Source organism: Euleptes europaea, chromosome 1 (assembly GCF_029931775.1).
Source record: "Euleptes europaea isolate rEulEur1 chromosome 1, rEulEur1.hap1, whole genome shotgun sequence".
Taxonomy (NCBI): Eukaryota; Metazoa; Chordata; class Lepidosauria; order Squamata; family Sphaerodactylidae; genus Euleptes; species Euleptes europaea.
The window spans coordinates 121,335,280-121,357,499 of record NC_079312.1 but is presented as its reverse complement, the minus strand read 5'-3'; the positions used below and the strand labels follow the sequence as shown (position 1 = coordinate 121,357,499).

Sequence of the window (22,220 nt, the reverse complement as noted above, 5' to 3'; positions counted from 1 at the left end):
TTAAAAAGTAGGACTTTTACATAACAGCAAAGATTCCCACAGTTTTTGTGCCAGCTTTATAGCATAATTTATGCATTCTGGGGAAAAAAGAAAGAAGTGGACTGGTCACCCTTCCATGAAAGCATATGAGTGGAAATATTTGCACACTTATTACATGTGCCAGTTAAGCACACATTAGCATTTAAATCAAGATGCCTTTAAAACTTGTTCTCTGGCTACTGGGTGCTGCCTACAAATTAGTACTAGGATAATTTAAATTTATGGGCTTAGTTGAGATGTCACTTTCCCCATCCTCCAAATGACTGGGGACATGTTCTGGGCCTCTGCACTCCCAAAGAGGGACACAGTTTTCACTTGCCCTCCAAACCAGAAGTGGAAGTCAATGTTTCAAGTGGGGTTTTAATTCTGGTTTGGAGGCAAGCACAAATGACAGCTTGCCTATTTGGATACAGTGATTAAAGTATCTTTGCCTAACCCGGGAAGTCAAGGAGGTAATCAGAATGCAAGCAGGGAGAGGGCCAAGAGGCAACACAACTTTTGGATTATATCCAAACTGGAATACACAATGAAGTTTAATTTTTTTGGCATACGTGGGTTAATAAAAATACATCCACTGTACCAAACCACATCACTAGTTTTCTAAACTAGCTTAGTCAAACTAGTTTATTTTGTCAGCCACCTTGAACAGCTCTATGGAGAACCAGCACAGAAAGTTTCTAAATAAATAGACAGCAAAGGTGAAGTAGAGTTAATGGGCCTATGAAGCATGAACTTGATACAAAATCGTTATATCTGCTTGACGCAAAGAATTCATACAAGCTATTTTCTGTAAGAAAAAAAAAGCAACTGACCATGAACACTGGCACATTTCCTACCAAAAATTCTATTCTAGGTAGAGTCCAGGAAATCACAACTATGACCTTATTCCAATTAATTGTGTTTCCTGTAAACCATTTTTCTTTCAACATAGGTCCACTTTAAGATAAAAAGGATTAACACAAAGGTGGACTAAAGTTCCACATTAACAGAAATAAGTTATGGGACAAATCTGAACAGACAAACTGTACTTCACTCTATCCTGGTTGCAAAGACGCTTTCATTTTATGTACAAAGAATTAATCGTGGAGTATGAGGAGAGAGATCCATATGAGTAACCAATGCTGAGGACCTGTACAAAATAAAGCCAAACACAGCTGCATCAATTCTGGAGTTGCCATTCCTCATTTTAGGATACAGTATGTCCAATGGCCTATTACTGCCATGAGACTCAGTTTTAATCTATTCACCACCCAGGTAAGAACAGGCTACCAATATTTTGGATGGCTAATAGTTTACATATTTGAAAGGCTGGTGCTGATGTCTGTGATGATAGTTTTACCTTTCCTTGATGTGTTATTTTTAACACATTAATGAGTAAAAAACTATATAAGCAAAACTCAAGGATACTTCAGCCAACATGAAACTTCTGTTCAGCAACCCTTAATTTATAAATGCTTTATAACAGTTCATATACCGAGTATTAAAATAAACTGAAAGAGTATTCTTCTTTTCATAACACTACACTGTATTCACATACTACAATGCACCTTTAAATTCAAAGGCAAGCAACAGAAACCTGGCATTTTTTTAAAAATAAAGTAATATCTAAAAGGTATTTCACAGCAAGTTGGAATGGAGAAGCTGTATGATGTTGCAAGCTGTATTAGATTATCAAGGAATGCAAATTAAATGAGTTTCAGAAGTGCTGCCGCAGGTAAAAACAAGAGGAAAATTAGAAGGAAGTTCTAAAATTTCACCAGCTAGCTGCCCTCTCTCATTTTGCTTTGAAGCCAAGTCGTGTTTTCATGTGTTCATGATTATATTTAATGACTGCTATAGAGAAGGGCCTGAGCCAAAGCCACGTATCTGAATAACTCCAAAACTCCAGGAGAGAGCTGGCTTTGAAATAATTTCCTTCGCCTTAGGTTTACGTGGACATCAGGGCAAACTTAACATCTCTGCAGCCACCAAGGATTTTATGTCACAAATTTTAAATAAAAATGAACAAGAGCCTTTACTTTCATAAGTACTACATGTAATTGTCTACAGATATAACAGAGGACCTCTTGCCTCCATTTTATTTAGAATGAACTTAGAAGTTTTGCATCATTCTACCTAACATGACTGAATTTTGGCTTCTACCTCTGTTCCGTAGCCACCACAACTGAATATATGAACATATCAAGCTGCCTTACACTAAATCTTACCATTTGTTCATCTAGTTCGGTGTTATCTACTCTGACTGGCTGCAGCACTCCAGGGTCTCAGGCAGAGAAAGAACTTTCCCAACACCTGCTACCCCACATCATTTCACTAGAGAGATGTCAGGGATTTAATCTGAGATACAGCCCACACCCTACCCCCATTCTCCTGCAGCAGCAAGATGGCTTCCAGCAGTGGTCTTATTCAGCAGTCACTCTTATCCCTCCTACCAGTCATCCATACAGTGATGAGGGTAACAAGATTTCTCTATTTCTCTAATCTTTATATCATTGCTACTCGAAGCTGAATCCTCTATGGTGTCCTCTTCGTACCTTTTTGTTACCACAGAAATACAGAGAAAGTTCAGGTGAAACTTCTATCCAAAGGGAAAATGAAAAGTGTGGTGATTTTAGTTGCCTGTATGGAAGTATAACAAGCAAGTAGCTAACTGGAATGCAGGTAAAAATAAAGTCATTGGGAAGTTTCCCTTTGTGCAGATTAAGTGCAATCCTCAGGCTTTTGGCAAGATTCCAGCACAGTCCTTAGTGGTGAAAGTCCTAGGAACTGCTGAAACAAGAAACCTGTCATGAACCACAAGCACAAAGAGGAAACTGGCTACAAAGTTGGGAGATTGTTTTTTTTTTACTGCTCTAGCAGAAACTCTCTAGCAGTAAACATACATAGAGGTTCCATAAAAGATATCCCATCTCATCCAATGCCTGTGGCCAGTCGTCCGATACATTAAGTTTTTTTCTTTTGTTGCTAACTGCAGCCATAGTTTCATGCCCAATAATATAAAATACGACCATTTATTTAGCAACTGTAGTGTGAATATAAGAATAAAATGCTGCAGTAACAGAACCATTGTTACATGTGGTTATTGGCATGTGGAGGCCATAATGGATATAAATTTAATTATGAAGTTGCATCAGTAGGAATGGTTCTCATTTGTGACGTTTCATTAAATGTAGAACAGACTGGGACTAAAACTAGCTTTGAAAATTCGCTGTGGTTTTTCAGAAACACCAAATTAAAAGAATTTCTAAAGGCCCAGTTTAATGAAAAACAAACACACAACTGAATTCTAGTGCATTTCCAGCGATTTATGTGGAAATACACTATTAAGGAAAGCTGTCATGAGCACTGTGCTTTCATCATCAGTAAGCTCCCCTTTTTGCCAATAGAGAGATACACGGGTCCATTTCATTCATTTCACTCTCAGTTCCTGAATTTCCTTGGCTTTTTCTGTTCTAAGGCTTAGAAGTATTAAGACCTTATCAAACTGCCTTTACAGGGTCCCAGTTAAGACAAGTAAGTGGATATTATTTGTTTATTCAGAACATTTATAAGCTGCTTCTCCGGACACCAACTAGAGGAAGCCTACAACTAAAACAACAAAACAGTACAACAAAACCATTAAAAACAAGACGGTATAACAACATAAAATGCACAATGATCAGCCTAAAAAGAAGAGAAAATTACTCTTAGTCCAGAAGCCCAGTATAAAATGTTTAAGAGATTAAAAAAAAAAACAACCTTAGTTATAAGCCTAAATAAAAAGGAATGCTTTAGCCTGGCACCTAAGGGAAAGTAAGGTGGGGCAATTAGGCAAACCTCACAGGGGTCAGCATTCCACAGGCAAGAAGATGCCACTGAAACAGCCCGTGCTTTGGTCACTGTGACGGATAAGGGGTTAACCAGCAGCAAGAGCTGACACTCTTGAGTTCAGAGAGACAGAAAGAATTCGAAGCTTGGGACCCAGCCTGAGAGAAGGCTGTGATAGATTCAGAGCTGGATGAGGAGACAAAGAAGAAGCGACACTATACTCTGTGAACCTGAGGGGTTCTGTGAAAGCCAAAGCTATTGACACACACACAACCTGTGGGAGTGACAGGAGTGAGAACTGGGTTAGAGAGGGCCCAGTCTCAAGTCACAAGGGGAATTAGTCTCTGAGGCAGAGCTATTCCAGGAGCAGGAAGGTGTGGAGGATTACAGCCACTAAGGTGGGGGTAGTCAGAGAGAGCTAGGCTGGGGACAGAGTGAGAGTCTGAAGCTGAATGACAGACTGAGGGTCTGAACGTCTGAATAATAGTTCTGTGAAGTAGAACTAAGCTTGAGAACTGAAAGTACCGTATATACTCATGTATAAACCGACCCGCGTATAAGCCGAGGTGCCTAATTTTACCCCAAAAATGGGGAAAAATTAGGCACCCGTGTATAAGCCGAGGGTCGGCTTACACAATGCCCCTGCCCCAGGTCGCCCTCCCGCCCGGCCTCCCGGGCCCTCCACACCCACCCTGACCCCAGAGCCACCCTAGGGAGGAGGGAGAACAGCCCCTGAACCCCTTACTCACTGGGAGGACGAAGCCCGCTAATCAGCTGGAGGCGGCGGCAGGGAAGGCACGCAGGCCGGAGGCGGCAGCGGCCGCGGGGCCCTGCCTGCACGCAGGAAGGCCCCGCTGGCCGCTCCCAGGCCACAGAGAAGGCGCAGGGGGGGGGCGGCCGCGGGCCCTGCCTGCGTGCAGGAAGGCCTGGCTGGCCGCTCCCAGGCCGCAGAGAAGGCGTGCGGGATGGCGGCGGCGGCGGTAAGTTCCCCCTTTCTCCCCCTCCCCCTCCCTCCTCCCCTCGCCTACCGTATTGACCCGCGTATAAGCCGAGTTGGCTTTTTTCAGCCCTTTTTTTGGGCTGAAAAACTTGGCTTATATGCGAGTATATACAGTAACTTGAGTAAAGGGAACATCCAAGCTATTTCTCTAAAGCAATCTTGCTTGTGTCAATCTAACTCTGAGTTTTCCCTCCAAAATTTCTGCCTTTTCTTACAAACCAATCTCTGTGAGTTCTCTTTAATAAACTTCCCTGTTTTCTCTGTTTAAGTTGAAAAGCCTCTTGTCTCCTATTTCTCACTGAGGTAAATACGGGTGTGGGACTGGAGGAGAAGAAAGAAATAATTCTCCTCACAAATATACTCAGGCCAACGCCTTTTCCCCTCAGCATATGCAGCCGGGCTGAGTGAGTGGGATACTGAAGTGGTTGGAAGGGGGGTGCGTCACAGTCACCATCTCCCTCACCTCTGCAGGGGCGGGTACAGAAAGCAGGGGTTCAGAATAGGCACTTAGGGCCAAACTAGATACTGTTCACGGATTTGAACCATGGATGCTGTGGCCATTTTAGAGCTGAACTTAGGCCATTTAAAAATGCCACGAAGGCCCAATCCTGATCAGGCATGCAACACCACAGAACCATACACTCTTGTTTCCCTGAAGGACACCCAGACTAGATATTCTGGGAGACCAGGAATGGAGCTAAACAAGGAGTAATTACAAAAGAAGGTCATACCAAAACCAACCATTACTTTTTTCAAAGTCAAAGCAACAGACACCTGAAAGACAACCAGGATGCTAACTTTACCTTGAAAGTTTACGATGAGGAATCCTAGTATTTCTTACCATATGGTTGGAGAGTACATGATAAATAACAACCTTCCTGAAATTAAATAGGTCTAGGCTCTGCCTGGATGAGGACCTTTTAGGAATGCTGGGTATGCTGTCTTGAGTTCCACAAAGACAGACAAGATGGGATAAATAGTAATAAAAAGTAATATTCCTCCTATAATGAAGAATGCTCAGAAATCACAGATTTTATTGATATATTTTACATATACAGTGCATTCCTAAGGAGTGTTACTCCAGTCTAAGCCCACTGAAATGAATGGGTTTAGACTGGAGTAACACCAGTCTAAGGAATGCACTGATAAGCATGTTGGATGGATATCAGAATACCAACAACACCATCTGCCTGTTACACTGAAAGCAAAACACAAAACCTCTAACTCTAACAGCTCAAAACATCATGATTTATTTATTTTACTTATATATTTGCTTCATTTATACCCAAAGGACCCAAAGTACTTGCAACATTCTTCCCTCGTCCATTGGATCCTCACACCAACACTGTAAGGTAAGTTAGGCTGAGGGTATGTGACTAGCCCAAGGTCACCCAGGAAGCTTCCATAGTAGAGAGGGAATTCAAACCTGGATCTCCCACATCCTAGTCTCCTACTCTACAAAACCACGCTGGCTTCTCTAGATCTCTGAAATTCTTGGCTTTTAACACAGTTAGTTTTAAGATACTGTTGTACTTTGCTAAACAACACTATTGTAAAGACTTGATTTTAATTAAAAGTTCTGCTAATCAGTTATTTAAAGTAAAAATCAATATAAATGAACCTCACAAGCCTAAATTCACTTTCCTGGGAGTAAGTCCCATTGAACAAAGCTTGGTAGAATTCTTAACAGACCTACTTAGGATGGCACTGAAAGGGCTGTGGCTCAATGGTAGAGCATCTGCTTGGCATGCAGAAGGTCCAGGTTCAATCCCCGGCATCTCCAGTTAAAGGGACTAGGCAAGTAGGTGATGTGGACGACCTCTACCAGAGACCCTGGAGAGCCGCTGCTGGTCTGAGTAGATGATATTGACTTTGATTCAGTCTGATTCAGTATAAGGGTCTGATTCAGTATAAGGCAGCTTCATGTGTTCAAGTGTCATTGCTTGTGGAATATACACTATTTCAATTCTTTGCCTTTATTGTACAATTCAGAATAATAGTTTCAGAACTGTAAATTTATTTATTGCATTTTTATTTTTTGCTTTTTTATCCCGCCCTCATGAAAATGGAAAGACTTGCGGCTGCTCTCAGGTGTAGGCCTGGCGGAACAGTTCTGTTTTACCGGCCCTGCAGAACTCATTTAGGTCCCACAGGGCCTTGATGTTACTTGGTAGACTGTTCCACCAGGCCAGAGCCAGGGCCGAGAAAGCCGTGGCCCTTGTCGAGGACAGCTGCACACTTTGTGGGCCGGGGACCACCGGTAAACTGTTGTTCCTTGAGCATAAAGCTCTCTGGGGGGTGTATCAGGAGAGGCGGTCCCATAGGTACGATGGCCCCAGACCGTGCAAGGCTTTAAAGGTCAAAACCAGCACCTTGATCTTGATCCGATGCTCCAGCTAGAGCCAGTGAAGTTGTTTCTGCACTGGAATTACATGCTCTTGCAGTGAGGCCCCTGAAAGGAGCCTCGCGGCAGCATTTTGCACCAGTTGGAGCCTCCTTTTCAATCCCAAGGGCAGCCCTGCGTAGAGCAAGTTACAGTAGTCTAGCCTAGAAGTGACCGTTGCATGGATCACTGTGGCTAGATTTACTTCACTAGAGGCAGTATGTATTATATTCTTTTAATCTTTGATCAAAGTAATATAGTTCTAACTCTTTTGCGGTCTTAAATGATATGCTAACATTCTACCTGGTCTCTCACCACTTTCCCTATATGACTGGCACAGACAAGTTAAAGCATATTCTGCTTTCACTGATAGTATATTATTTAGTTCACTATTAACCTTTTGCAGTTCCCAATAAAGATCTGGTGAGGGAGAATATAGCAAACTGGCTTGATATTTTCAATCTATCTTTCAAAGTAATTTCTTTCAATTCTCTAAGCTTCTTCTTATGAGAAGCAAATGCAGTGAGTCTTCCTCCACTAAGGCTTACAAGCATCCCATTCAATAGCAGAAATACTAGCTCTTCCTTGATTCATATTAAAATATTCTGTTAACTCAGCCATCATCTGATTTTAAAAGTCTCATCATTAAGAAGAGAAACATTAAAATGCCATAAACCAGGTAGTCTAACTCAGTCTGGAAACTGAAGGATTAGTTATATGGGGCGGGATCAGAAATAACAATAAAATCTATATCACAAGCAATAATCTAGGGTATTAGAAAAGCTGAAACAAGAAAGTAGTCTCACCAGAAACAATTATGATACACAGAAGAAATAAAAGTATAATCTCTATCAATTGGGTGCAATTTACTCCAGGGATCAATCAAACCTAGTCCAGCCATAGTCTAGATCTCACCAAACAATACTCTTTGTGGGGGGTGAGCTTCGATCCAAAGCAGTATCTAATATGTCATTAAGATCTCCCCCCACCATCAGAGTCATATGTAAAATTTACCAAGTGGATGAAACATTGATGAAATGTGTGTACAGAATTCACATTACGACCATGCAAATTAATCTTAACGATAACAGAATCAGAGCTTTTCACTACCAAAATAATAAAGTGACCATTTGGATCTGTAATCACTTGCTGAACCTGAAAAGAAACATGTTTGTGTATCAATATTGCTACATGTTTAGATCAGTTAGATGTACCGGTAGCATATACCTAACCAATCCAATTCTTACACAAGTAATTCTTATCCCTTGCAGTTATATGGGTTTCTTATTTGGGTTGTTTTTGTTGCGCCTCCCCGGCGCTGCCGGCGCCTTTGGGGTCTCTGACCTGGAGGAGAGTCTGACCGGAGGAGCCTCCTTGGCCTCAGACCAGTCGGAGGGGGAATCAGAACTTGTCTCCCCCTCGGAGGCAGCCAGGTTGCTCTGGGTCAGCTCAGCCCTTGCCACCTAGTGCTGCTGCTCCTCCCCGGCCCAGGCTCCTCTCTGGCCTTATATCCCCCTCCAGACCAGAGAGGCCCCGCCCCTTCCTCCCTAAGGCCTGCCCCGGCGTTCCCAAATAAGGGCCGAAGTCGGGTCACGTGGCTGGCCTCGCGGCTGCGAGCCAGCGCACTCTCTCCTGCCCCGCCCACGCCCGTCCAAGGCTCAGCTGTTGAGCGGGGCGGGGTGTAGGCGCGCGGGCCTTTCCTGCTGCGGCCGGCGCTGCGGCTGGGCGACCCTGGGCGTCCTCTCCGGTGGGCCCTGGAGAGGAAACCAGGGCGGAGATTCCGCCGGCCTGTCTGCCATCGGCGGGGCGGACCGCCTCGCCCTCGGGCCCCCTCCCTCCACCGGTGAGTGTGGACCCTTCTCCCGGGGGGGGAAGGCTTCAGACGGCCCGGGCAACACTGGGAGGGGCTCGCCCCGGGACAGTTTTTTAAAAAAAAGCTACATCAGCTTTAAGATCTTTCAACTTGGAAATATCCTTTTCATTCTTATTAGAATCCTTCAGGCCCTTAACATTCCATGATATCACATTGAGCATAATTTGAAAATAATATATCTGATTCAGAGTGCCTAGTTTCCCGGCCACAGAAAAGTTGCACAGTATCAAATAGAAAGCCTTACTATCTATAAAGTGTTCACTGTAAAAATAATAGGAAACTATCCATGAAGTAAAATTTACTAAGAAAATTTTAAAATGTACTACTTTACTGCTCTGTAGAACTGCACAATGGCAGGATTTGGCTTGTTTGTGTTGCTAGATATATAACATAAGGGATCCTATAAACCATTCAATTTGCAGTTGAAAATCTGATGGAAGCTGCAAAAGCTCATGAAAAAAACTTTTCCATAAATTCCACCAGCTTTTGCTGGCCTGCCTTATGAGGCTCTTCTGAAAGACCAAAGATACGAAGGTTAAATCTATGAGTATAGCTCTCAAGCTGGGATATCCAGCTGGACAAGACATTAATATGAGGCTGAAGCCACTGTTTCATGAGCCATGGTTCAATCTTCCAAAGCAGCTATTTTAGACTCCATCTATTGAACTCGAGCGCCAATAAACTTGATCGACCCCCAAAGCTGTTGAATTGAATAGTCGATCATCTTATCATTAGTAGAAAGTTGTTATAATTCTTCAGACTGCTGTTAGTTCTTCAGACTGTTTTTCCAGATGAGCAGCCATTGTTTTCAGCCAGAGAATTACCTCTTCTTGACCGTCAGTGGCTGTCTTAGTTTCTTTTCCTTTACAGCTCGTAGTTTTGAAATTATAAGCCCACTTATCGGAAGAAATAATAACAAAAGTCAAATACAAAAGTGAAAGCAGATAGCCACAATATCAAACAAAACAGGTCCAACTCAAAGTATGATATGAAGAAGAGACAGGAGCAGAACAGAGTTGCTTCTGATTACTCTACAATCTTAACCAGAAATGAATATACACTATTTCAAGTTTTCAGTAACCAACGCACTGTAGGAATTCCTTAAATCAGATATTGGCGATCTAGACTAAAAGGTAAAGGTCCCCTGTCCAAGCACTGGGTCATTCCTGACCCATGGGGTGATGTCACATCCCGACGTTTCCTAGGCAGACTTTGTTTACGGGGTGGTTTGCCAGTGCCTTCCCCAGTCATCTTCCCTTTACCCCCAGCAAGCTGGGTACTCATCTGACTGACCTCAGAAGGATGGAAGGCTGAGTCAACCTTGAGCCGGCTACCTGAAACCAACTTCCGTCAGGATCGAACTCAGGTTGTGAGCAGAGCTTGGACTGCAGTACTGCAGCTTACCACTCTGCGCCACGGGGCTAGACTAGAAACTAATAAACCTAGTTTATTTTAAGGATCTTGACAGAATAATAAATCTAGCCATGTATACAGAGAGTGTTACAATTAATTAGCTTAATTATGACAGTCAACTCCGTTAACTCCCACAAACTGACTATCATATGTATTCACAAGTATTGGCTAACATTGACTCACACAAATTTTATTATCTTTTAAAACAAGTATTGATAAGGATAATCTTCTAAATAATTATAGTAACATTTTATTGGCTTTCTTTGAATCCTCTAGGAAACAAGACACAGAGCATGCCAATGCATACAACAACGGTTTTACCACAGCTTTAACTGTCATGCTGAGGCTAATACGTTCGTGCTGATGTTCTCTAGGTATATGGATACATCTGTACTCCTACTGAAGACAACATGCATCGACAGTGGTAAGATCACACAAGAAGAGAAATAGCTCTAATACTTTCAAGATGAAGAACTGCAACTTTCACCTATTACCTTGATGGTCAGCAGATCTTTATGCTGGAATCTGAACTCAGCTGTATTACTGAAGTTCATATTGTTACACAAATCAGCTGTATCATAAGGCAGAAAGCTTTTCATACAAGGGCCAAGACACAAGACACAGTATGCCAAAAAACCTGAAAGCTCAGCATACTTGTGTCCACTGCGTAAGTTAACACTGCTGTAAAATACTCATGTTGACACAGAAACTTATAGGAGCGCTCAAATAAACGAAAAGTGAAACAGCAGCAGTACCTCAACCACTTTCTTCTCCATTTCCCAGACATCAATCCTTTCTGTGTATGTATTTCCACTGTGTAGCTCGGTATTTATCTGTTCTTTTTGAACTAGTCAAACCCAGCTTCATAAAAGTTAAAGCCATTTTGTTATTGCTTGTAAGATTTCATTTTATGAACATTTGTTGTGCCTTTACATTTAGCCTGTGACAACATGCCTAATCTATACATATGTCTGGCTAAAACATGTTGACAGAGACAAAAAGTGCATCTCAGGCACATCAGTTCTAAGGGTAACAAAACAATACTTCAGGCCTTGCTTTGCTCAAAACGTCTTCCTATAATGAAAGTTCGTTTCTAACTGAAATGTTTACATTACAAAAAAGTGCGGATACTTACTGATGGAGTGACAACATGGCCCCAAATACTAGCGCAGACTTGAAATTCGAACAAAAAATAGAGGTAGAAGGTAACCAAGCCCATTCTGCGAAGCAGACACAAAGGGAAGAAGTCCAGGATGTAAAAGAAAACAAAACTATTCCACTGTGCTGTGGATTCATCAAGTTATGCGGATAGGCTTGCCAACCTTCAGGTACTAGCTGGAGAAGTCCTGCTATTACAACTGATCTCCAGCCGATAAGAGATCAGTTCACCTGGAGAAAATGGCCACTTTGGCGATTGGACTCTATGACATTGAAGTCCCCCCTCCCCAAACCCCACCCTCTTCAGGCTCTGCCCCAAAAGCCTCCCGCTAGTGGCTAAGAGGGACCTGGCAACCCTAAATATGGATGAAGAAATTTTTGAAAATTTTATACTGATGTCTTTGATATTTCTAATTACAGTAAGCCATGACAGCATTTAATAAGTGGGGCTTTCATGCTCTTAACAGTAAAAAGAAATGAGATTTCCCGCCCCGCCCCCCCAGAATGTCTCGACAAGGAGGACTTTATCTGAAAATATTCTGTCATTCAAGGAAGTGCCACCACACATGTTTACTGTTTCTTTTAAAATGTCAGTAACCATGCACCTAATCAGTTCTTCATAACTTATGGGGCAGCTTTTGCCTTTAGGATTGTCTGCTCTTGAAATCAAACAATCTAGTATTCGGGCAGGATCAAGGAATAGCGTCTCTCTGCATTATGGGACAAAGTCCACAGTGGATCTGGGGAGGGAGCCCAAGTAGGCTTTTTTTCCTGATCAGCTGGCAGCACTATGACATCATAAACTGTTGAACGGGGCCCAAATGTTCAATAATGCTCTAAATACATCATATTCTCAGCAAGCTGTACAAAAACTAGATGGAAGATGGCTAAGAGCCTGCTCTATATTGGACCAATTTAGATAGGGATTCCATATATTTTCTTGTTCTTTATGGAGGACAGTAAGGCAATACAGGAACATGCACAGCTGGAGCAATGGAGTACTTACATGCTGCTCAGTTGCCACACTGCCCACGAAAAGATTTGCAATACTAATACTTTTAGCTAAATGCACTACTCCTGTATTTTTCTGCAGAGTTTTTTTTTAATATCATCCCATAAAACAGGGGAAGTATTTGGCTCCACATGCTGTATATTGTATCAAGTGTGATTAGGAAGACACCAATTCTGAAGCAGTGACATTACAAAAAATATCGCACCTCAAGAGCTACACCAGAACCTGTAGAGTTCTGAAGACCAACCAAAAGGTAAGGAAGTTAACAGCCTTTAAAGTGAGGCACACGAATAATAAATGAAAGTAGAATGAATCTTTCAGAATTTCAGGTTTGTATCAGTCATAGAGATGATTATATAGTATCATTCCTGTCTGTAAGATCAGTATCACAGATGTGGAAGCAGGAAGACTGCACCTGAGCCCTTTTAAGTGGGCATTTTCTAACTCTTATCACTATATTAAAACAAGGTGTACTGTAAATTTATTTCAGAGCACATCATAAACACTAAGTCAATAATTCTTTTTATTTAGGTTGTTTTTAGGGTTGCCAACCCCCCAGTCAGGGTCCCCTTTCCCAGGGTTTTACCATAGTGTGTGTGTGTTTGTGTGTTAAGTGCCGTCAAGTCGCTTCCAACTCATGGCGACCCTATGAATGAAAGTCCTCCAAAATGTCCTATCTTTGACAGCCTTGCTCAGGTCTTGCAAATTGAAGGCTGTGGCTTCCTTTATTGAGTCAATCCATCTCTTGTTGGGTCTTCCTCTTTTCCTGCTGCCCTCAACTTTTCCTAGCATGACTGTCTTTTCCAGTGACTCTTGTTGTCTCATGACATGACCAAAATACCATAACCTCAGTTTAGTCATTTTAGCTTCTAGGGTCAGTTCAGGCTTGATTTGATCTATAACCCATTGATTTGTTTTTTGGCAGTCCACGGAATCCGTAACACTCTCGTCCAACACGACATTTCAAAGGAATCTATTTTCTTCCTATCAGCTTTCTTCACTGTCCAGCTTTCACACCCATACATAGTAATAGGGAATACGATGGCATGAATTAATCTAGTCTTGGTGGCCAATGACACATCCTTACACTTCAAAATCTTTTCTAGCTCCTCCATGGCTGCCCTTCCCAGTCTAAATCTCCTTCTGATTTCTTGGCTGCAGTCTCCCTTTTGGTTGATGGTGGAGCCAAGGAATTGAACAATTTCAATTTCCTCATTGTCAACCTTAAAGTTGTGTAATTCTTCTGTAGTCATTACTTTTGTTTTCTTGATGTTCAGCTGTAGTCTTGCTTGGGCACTTTCTCTTTTAACTTTCAGCAGTAGCCGTTTCAAATCTTCACTACCAAATTTTTCGCTTCATAAGACGCACCTTTCCATAAGATGCTCCTAGTTTTTAGAGGAGGAAAACAAGAAAAAATCTTGTTTTCCTCCTCTAAAAACTTGTCTTATGGAGCAAATGCCGGCTAAGCGCGTGCGCGTCGGGACGGCGCGAGCCGGCGTTCCCCGCCCCGACGGCCAGCTGGGAGGCGGGCAGGGTCGCACAGAGCGAGCTGGTGCACGCGCCCAGCCGGTTCTGTGCGCCCCCGTCCGCCTCCCAGTTGGTCGTCGGGGCGGGGAACGCCGACTCGCGCTGTCCCGACGCGCACACTCCCAGCCGGCTCTGTGCGCCCCACCCGCCTCCCAGCTGGCGGGGCGAACAGAGCCAGCTGGGCGCGTGCTCGTCTGGACGGCGCGAGCCGGCGTTCCCCGCCCCAATGGCCAGCTGGGAGGTGGGCGGGGCGCACAGAGCCGGCTGGGCGCGTGTGCCGGCTCGCTCTGTGCGGTCCCGCCCGCCTCCCAGCTGGCTGTCGGGGCGGGGAACGCTGGCTCGCGCCGTCCCGACGCGCACTCGCCCAGCCGGCATTTGCTCCATAAGACGCACAGACATTTCCCCTCACTTTTGAGGAGGAAAAAAGTGTGTCTTATGGAGCGAAAAATACGGTATTTTCTGCCAATAATGTAGTGTCATCAGCATATCTCAAATTATTAATGTTCCTCCCTCCAATTTTCACTCCACCTTCATCTAAATGTAATCCAGCTTTCCTAATTTATATGTTCTGCATATAGATTGAAGAGATAGGGAGATTAAATACATCCTTGTCTGACACCTTTGCCAATTGGAAACCATTCCGTTTCTCCATATTCTGTTCTAACTGTGGCCTCTTGTCCAGAGTACAGGTTGCGCATCAAAACAATCAGATGTAGTGGCACACCCATTTCCTTTAAAACAGGCCATAGCTTTTCATGATCCACACAGTCAAAAGCTTTGCTGTAATCTATGAAACACAAGTTGATTTCCTCCTGAAATTCTCTCGTATGCTCCAGTAACCAGCATATGTTTGCAATATGATCTCTAGTGCCTCTTCCTTTTCTGAAACCAGCTTGGACATCAGGTATTTCTCGTTCCATATATGGTAACAGCCTTTGCTGTAAGATTTTGAGCATCACTTTACTTGCATGAGAAATTAATGCGATGGTCCAATAGTTGCTGCAATCTTTGATGTCTCCTTTCTTGGAAATTGGAATGTCAATGGATCGTTTCCAGTCTGTGGGCTATTGTTTTGTTTTCCATATCTGTTGGCATATTCTTGTCAAGATTTTGATGGACTCCGTTTCTGTGGCTTGGAATAGCTCTATTGATATCCCATCTGCTCCTGGTAATTTGTTTCACCAGATTGCTCTCAATGCAGCTTTCACTTCACTTTCTAAAACTGTAGGTTCTTCTTCAAAAGATTCTTCTTGAAAGAATCTTTTATCCTTTCATTTCTTCTGCATAGTTCTTCAGTGTATTGTTCCCACCTTTTCTTTATTTTGTCCTGTTCAGTTAATGTATTTCCATGCTGATCTTTCAGCATGCCTAACCGTGCTTTAAATTTCCCTTTGATTTCTTGGATCCTGTGGAACAGATCTCTTGTTCTTCCTTTTTTGTTGTTCTCTTCTATTTCTTTACACTTGTTATTATAATAGGTCTCTTTGTCTCTACGTGCGAGTCACTGGAACGTTGCACTTAGACTTTTGATTCTATTTCTGTCACCTTCTACTTTTGCTTCTCGTCTATCTCTGGCAATTTTAAGAGTTTCCTCAGACATCCATCGAGGTTTTTCTTTTCTTTTGGCTACAGGAATAGTCTTTGCACATTCTTCCTTGATAATATCTCTAGTTTCCACCCATAGTTCTTCAGGTTTACATTCACTTGAACTCAGTAATGCAAATCTGTTCCTTACATGGTAATTAAACTCTTTCGGAATATTGCTTAGATTGTATTTTGGTGCTATGAATGTTTTGGTGTTTTTCTTAAGCTTTATCTTGATTTTCGATATTAACAATTCATGATCTGTACCGCAGTCGGTTCCTGGTCTTGTTTTGGCCGAGAGAATAGAGCTTCTCCATCTTCTGCTTCCAATTATATAATCAATTTGATTTCTATACTGGCCGTCTGGTGATGTCCATGTATACAATCGTCTAATTGGTTGCCTGAAACATGTATTTGCAATGAACAGATTGTTGTCTTCACAGAATTCTCCTGCTTCATTCCATGCTCCTAGCCCAAATCTGCCAACAGCATTTGATACTGCTTTGTTTTCTACTTTTGCGTACCAATCACCTACGATTATCAGCATATCCTGTTTAGGTGTGTGATCAATTTCTTCCTGAACACTGGCATAAAAACTTACAATTTCTTCCTCATCAGCATCTGTAGTTGGGGCATAAACTTGAATGATGCTTATGTTGATAGGCTTTCCCTGAAGTCTGATTGATATTATTCGGTCAGACTTTGCACTATAGCTCCTGACTGCCTTTGCTACATCTTGCCTCACTATACCATAGAGTTTCCAGTAATTCCTAGAGAGGCGTGATGTCACTTCTTTATCCTGGAAGTGACATCCTGTTGTCAGCCTGGCAGCCATTTTTAATGTTATTTTCCTCCCACAGCTCCTCGGAGTGGCAGCAGGAAAAGAAACCATTGTGGGGGGGGGGGCGCTAGCAACCCTAGTTTTTATGAACAATAAGATGTAGCAGACCATAATGGTAGAAAGCTGCTTGTCTAGAGACAGAAAAAGTCTTTGAATGGCAGTCATCATTTAGAAGATTATTCTGACGGTAAACCAACAAGATTGTGATACCAACAAAGTCATTTCATCTCAGCTGTAAGGAATACATTTGCCAATAGAAACTATATAGTGTCAGGTTGCCACTATTACCAAAACACCTGTGTACCACTTGCCGGTGTTCTGCCAGTTTACTTTCAAAGAGGATAGCAGGGGGGAAAAATACCCAAAGCAAAGTTAGATCTTGATTATAATATTGCAAATGAAACCAAATGCTGCATTGCATAAATTTCTGTTACATTTTGTTCTATTATATAGTACTGTCTCTGATTGACATAACTGAACGCCTTTCAGTGATGTGTCAGAAATAATGGTTAAGAGAACTGTAGCTCCCCTGCTATTTGTTCAGCTTCCCAAACAAGCCATAGGGCAAGGAAATTTTCATTGCGCATGCAACTGCACCACCCCTTTGCTTTGTGTTAATAGAATGGATTCTAAGGTAGACAATGTTGAAAACAGGGCCACAAACCAATGAAGATGAAGAAGAATAAGAAACTCCCAGTAAAAGAAAGCAAAGGCACAGGACAGCCATAGACTGCTCAATCCAAACACACGCTGCTGATTTTGCAGCAACCACAGTTAAGGACACCTGTAAGGTCATGAATAGACCATGTATTTGTTTCATTCCCATCCTTACTGACATCTTACTATTATGCAACATGTCCAAACAAGCAAAATGAGACTGGGTAGAGTATGAGCTCATAGAATCATAGAGCTGGAAGGGACCACCAGGGCCATCAAGTCCAACCCCCTGCACAATGCAGGAAATTCACAACTACCTCCCCCCTCTACACCCCTAGTGACCAGAAGATGGCCAAGATACCCTCCCTCTCATCATCTGCCTAAGGTCACAGAATCAGCATTGCTGACAAATGGCCATCTAACCTCTTCTTAAAAACCTCCAGGGAAGGAGAGCTTACCACCTCCTGAGGAAGCCTGTTCCACTGAGGAACCGCTCTAAGTTAGAAAATTCTTCCTAATGTCAAGACGGAAACTCTTTTGATTTAATTTCAACCCGTTGGTTCTGGTCTGACCTTGAGCAACAGAAAACAACTCGACACCCTCCTCTATATGACAGCCCTTCAAGTACTTGAAGATGCTTATCATATCCCCTCTCAGTCTTCTCCTCTTCAGGCTAAACATACCCAGCTCCTTCAACCTTTCCTCATAGGACTTGGTCTCCGGACCCCTCACCATCTTTGTTGCCCTTCTCTGGACCCGTTCCAGCTTGTCTACGTCTTTCTTAAATTGTGGTGCCCAAAACTGAACACAGTACTCTAGTTGAGGTCTAACCAGAGCAGAGTAAAGCGATACCATCACTTCGCGTGATCTGGACATAACTACTGCAAGATGTATCTTTACTAGTTAGAAACAAATACACACATTAAACTTTTTTAAAAGCTTAGTCATCTGTTGGCCTCTTGAACAAGGACATTTGCCAAGTTAGGCATAGTAATATTGACGTATGGATTCCAGCCTAAAAATTAAGGTCAACACATTTATACAGTTTCAATTTTAATTTGGGAGGGGGAAATGATAATTATCTACTGGGCCACATCTCCTTATAGCCTCACAAAGCTATTTTTTTCCAAAAATGAACAAACTAAGAAGCAAAACAAGTGGTAAGTACTTTCATTTAGCAGTTATTTTTAAAAGTATGAAACGGAAAACTGAAATGAATCAAAATGCAAAATTCCCTGACCATAGTGTTTTCTCTTAAAGAAAGGAAAGCTAATATAAACTCACACACTTAGCCAGGGTTCTCATATTTGCATGTTAAGCATCATCTGAAAAATGCAGCAGAATCTTCAGTTCAGTAGAGTAATTAATCTTAGGCTTTAGTCCACATTGTAACCTTGGGTGGCTTTTTTATTTACTGGTAACAGAGGAAAAGAACATCCCATATTACAATAAAATCCCTTTATCACTTTGGATACCGTCCTGTAATCAATCTCTCTCTCTCTGTTTATTTATTTCTATTTCTCCCATTTATCCAACATTTGCAAATGGCTGTGTTCTGCCAATCCTGCCTATCCCCTCAATGTCAAAGTTCCATTTTTTTACCCTCTACTTATGAGTGTGAAGGTGATGGTGTAAGATCATATGCACCCCCAGAGCTAGATGCTCTGTGCAAACACCCCTGGTGAACAATACAATGTTTTTTTAAAAAAAGATTTTCAAGCAACTGCCACTCAAGAATAAAATCTGCCTTTTGTAGAAACTGAGAAAAGACTGAATTGAAGCCTAAAAGATACACAGCCTGTATTCAAATATAAGCCATTTTTAAAATGCAAGCTTTGTTGGGGTTGCACGGGGAAGGAGATGCCTGCTTTCCATGTCTTTACAGACAGTAACAAAAACAAACGTGGTGCAATCCCAATATTTTCACCTGTCCACCATTTGCCTATTGAGAAATAGCTGTTTGCAGCTTTCTAAGAGACCAAGTAGTGGACTCAGCAGATTTTGCTAGATATTTTGTGGTTAGCTTGAGCACACAGCTGCAGACCACCAACCAAACAACCAACCATTCCTATCTATTCACTAAGATTATACTGTGCAAAAACAGTCTTTGGCACTGCAACTTTTGATCTCATTCTTAACTACCATATAAAGCTAAGTTCTTCTGTTACTGTTGCAAAATACTGCTGGGTTCTTGTAATGAAAACTGAAGTAGTAACTTTTTTACCCTTCTAATGGTGCAGTAATAAAGTTCAAAGCTTGGTACACAAAGACCACAAAAAATTACTAACAATTCTAAACTTCAATTCCTGGGACAAAAACTTTCTCAAACACTCCCACTGCAAAAACTGGCTTTACAGAGGGGTTGTTTTGGAGAGGGACTGCAGCTCAGTGGTAGAACATCGGCCAGGTATGCAGAGGGTCCCAGGTTGAATCCCCTGCATCTCCAGTTAAAGAGATCAGGTAGTAAATGATGTGAAAGACCTCCATCTAAGACCCTGGAGAGCTGCTGCCACTCTGAGTAGACAATATTGACCTTGATGGACCAAAAGGTCTGATTTAGTATAAGGCAGCTTTGTGTATTCAGCAATCCATTTTTCTAATTCCCACATGTGCCCCTGCCTGCAAATACTTAAATCTGCAGACCCCCACCCCCAACAGGTTTATCTGCAGACTCAGGGAACCCCCTGGGTTTGCAGAAAAATTGGAAAAGTTTTTTTAAAAATAAAAGGGGGGTTTAAATCCTCCAAAACTAAATAAAGTGTTCTCTGTGCATGCAGATCAGGGATGGGGGTGGGGATGGTGGCCTTGGATGATGAGCCCAGAGCAATGCCTGGCTCAACCACCGAGATCTGGACTGGGGAGGCAGCAGCGTTAGCTGGTGAGCCCAGAGCAACTCCTAGCTCACCTGCCAAGATGAGGACTGTGGGGGTGGCAGCCTCAGCTGGCTCAGCAATTGGGGGGGAATGGGATTCCTTTCGCTGGCTTTTAAAATTTAAAATGGGCCCCATTGAGAACAACGAGGCTGCGCCTGCAAAAAGCAGTCGCAGAAACACCGTTCTCCCTGCCAATGTGCCGGGCCGAAAGGGGACAGGAAGCGGCCTACTGGCAGCTCCACCCCCCGGCACGCCCTGGGAACACCCCTGGGACGCCGGCACGGGCCTTTGCGCCAGTGGAACGCCTGTGGAAGCCCCAGCCGGCGTACCTGGGTGGCGCTGCCACGGCAGCACCAGGACACCAGCATCCAAGCCTCCCCATCAGCAGAAGGCCCATCCTGTGTGGCATAAGGAATGCCGATGGTGACATAGGGGGCTCAAACACTGGGGCAGCCCCTTCCAAGCCTCCAAAGGACTTTTGTCCTTTGAGATCAGGAATGGACTGAATATTACCTACGAAAAATACAATATTGCTTTAGGAAAAGAAACCTACCATGTTATAAAAAGGACGGTTTTAAAACTGACTTTGTTCTTGGACCTCATATTGAATTTTTGCCTTGCCACAATGACCCCCTAAACCAGGGGTCCTCAAACTTTTTAAACGGGGGGCCAGTTCACTGTCCCTCAAACACTGTTGGGGGCCGGACTATAGTTTGAAAAAAATATGAACAAATTCCTATTCACACTGCACATATTTTATTTGTAGTGCACAAAAAATAAGAGAAACAATGCAATATTTAAAACGAATAACGATTTTAATCAACATAAACTTATAATATTTCATAAATATTTCAACATAAATACTTATAATATTTCCTAACAGGCAGCCTCCTGCAAGCTTTACTAGTCAGGAAAAGTAAGGCCATTTATGCATGGGAGGTTTTGCCTTGGATTTGCCACTCTCCAGATGCACATTTTCCCCATTCATATTCTCAGAACTGGAAATGGAGGCTTATTGTTGAGTTTTGAGAATTTGGATGGGGAAAATGTACCTCTAGAGAGCGGCAAATCCAAGGCAAATCCTCCCAGGCATAAATGGCCAGACATTCCTCCTACCCTGTACCCACGCTCATTTCCAAAAGCTCCAACAGTGTTTTAGCTGCTTGCATCGAACACAGGCACATAAAATTACTCAAACTTTCAGGATTGCCTGTAAAATCAAAAATTTCCCTATCCACCTTTTCGTTTAAAAATAAAATAAAAAAAACCTGTTCCATTTTTCAGGACCCAAAGTGGATGCCAGACCTAGGAACCGGGATTCGACACCTCACACAAAGGGGGCTGCGCGCAGAGGAGTCACTGACCTAGTAACCTACATACATGCACATTATTTCTCCAAACGCCAGGAGGGCCTCTTCCTCCTGCCTAGAACGTGGCGCCCAGGCAATAAGGGGCTGGGGGGGTGTCTCCCCGCTTGCCAACGCCCGGGCGGGAGGAAGGGCAGGGTTGTCCCCGGCCAGCCCCCTCTCCCGTCCCGTCCCCTCTCCCGTCCCGTCCCCCCCAGCTGCGGCTTCCCCCCAGGAGGCATCTCTGCTTGGGAACTCGGCGAGAGGTGGTGGTGCTGGAAGAGGTGGCTCTTCTGGGTGGCGGCGGCGGGCAGTGGCAGGAAGCCCAAGCTGGCTTGGCCCGGGCCAGGGCGTGCCCCGCGGCATGTCTCCTCCGCCGTGCCAGAAGCTGCACCAGCGGCGCAAGGGTGGCGGTGGCTGCCAGCCGGGCCAGAGCGCCACCTTGCCCCCTGCTGCAGCTTCTGCCAGCTCCCAGCAGCCCAGCGCAGCTCTCTTCCACGCCTTCAGGCGGCCCAGCTCCAGCTGCCCGGCACTGAGGGCATGCCAGCTGTGCACTGCTGTCCCGGCAGCCTCCGAAGGCGCAGCTGATGCCGCCTCTTCCTCCTCCTCCTCGGGTGGGCCGAGCGCCTCTTCACCAAGAGATGCGGTAGAGTCGGCGTGGCTCTCCTGTCCTCGCGGCTTGTCTCTCTTCCCTCCCGTGTGTAGGG

The 22,220-nt window shown here is 43.5% G+C and overlaps 1 protein-coding gene across 1 annotated transcript in view; it reads right to left on the bottom strand.

Annotated features, from left to right (window-relative positions):
- Positions 1 to 22,220, bottom strand: part of B3GNTL1 (UDP-GlcNAc:betaGal beta-1,3-N-acetylglucosaminyltransferase like 1) — a 274,115-nt gene that overhangs the window by 226,843 nt on the left and 25,052 nt on the right. The gene's annotated exons all lie outside the window — the stretch shown is intronic.